Genomic DNA, 1,079 nt, shown 5'->3' on the forward strand with positions numbered 1-1,079 from the left:
AGTCAACTGTAGACATGATCTTCTCACTACGTCAGCTGCTGAAGAAGTGTCGCGAGCAGCAGATGCCCCTCTACATTGCCTTCATAGACATGACGAAGGCGTTTGACCTGGTTTGTCGGAGTGGGCTCTTCAGACTCCTGCAGAAGATCGGCTGCTTCCTGTCCTCATGTCGTTCCACGAGAACATGCACAGCACAGTGTGCTTCAGTGGCTCACCATCAGAAGCCTTCCCAGTCATCAGTGGAGTCAAACAAGGCTGTGTCCTTGCGCCGAAGCTCTTCTTCTCCATCCTTCTCCAGTACGCCTTCAAGGACTGCAGCGAGGGAGTGTACATCCATACCAGGGCAACATCGCCCGTCTCCGTGCTGATTAAAGTCACAGAGGTACTCATCCGTGAATTGCTCTTCGCCGACGATGCAGCCTTGACATCACACACGGAAGATGGACTTCAGCAGCTGGTTTTCCGCATCTCCCACGCTTGTAAAGAATTTGGACTGACCATCAGTTTGAAGAAAATGAATGTCATGGCGCAGGACGCAGACACCCCTCCCTCTGTCACCATCGATGGGTACAACTTGGAAGTTGTCGACAACTTCACATACCTCGGGTCCAACGTCTCTAGCTCACTCTCCATGGATTCTGAGGTGAACGGCAGGATTGCCAAGGCAGCAGCAATGATGGCCAGACTTAACCAGAGGGTCTGGAACAACCCCAACCTCACCGAGAAGACCAAACTGCGTGCCTACCAAGCTTGCGTGCTCAGCTCACTCCTCTACAGCAGCGAAACATGGACCACCTATGCAAGACACGAGAGGAAACACAACAGCTTCCACCTGAGATGTCTGTGGCGCATTCTGCACATCCAGTGGCAGGACAAAGTACCCAACACAGAAGTCATAGAACGCGCCAACATGAACAACATGTTCTCCTTTCTCAGCTAGAGGCGCCTTCGCTGGCTTGGCCATGTCAAGAGAATGGACCCAGGCCGCATTCCCAAGGACCTGTTATATGGGGAGTTAGCAGAAGGTGTGAGACCGACTAGACGACCACTACAAAGATGTTTGCAAGAAGGATATGAAG

The sequence above is a fragment of the Sinohyriopsis cumingii genome, chromosome 5 (assembly GCF_028554795.1).
Source record: "Sinohyriopsis cumingii isolate HCF-2022 chromosome 5, ASM2855479v2, whole genome shotgun sequence".
Taxonomy (NCBI): domain Eukaryota; kingdom Metazoa; phylum Mollusca; class Bivalvia; order Unionida; family Unionidae; genus Sinohyriopsis; species Sinohyriopsis cumingii.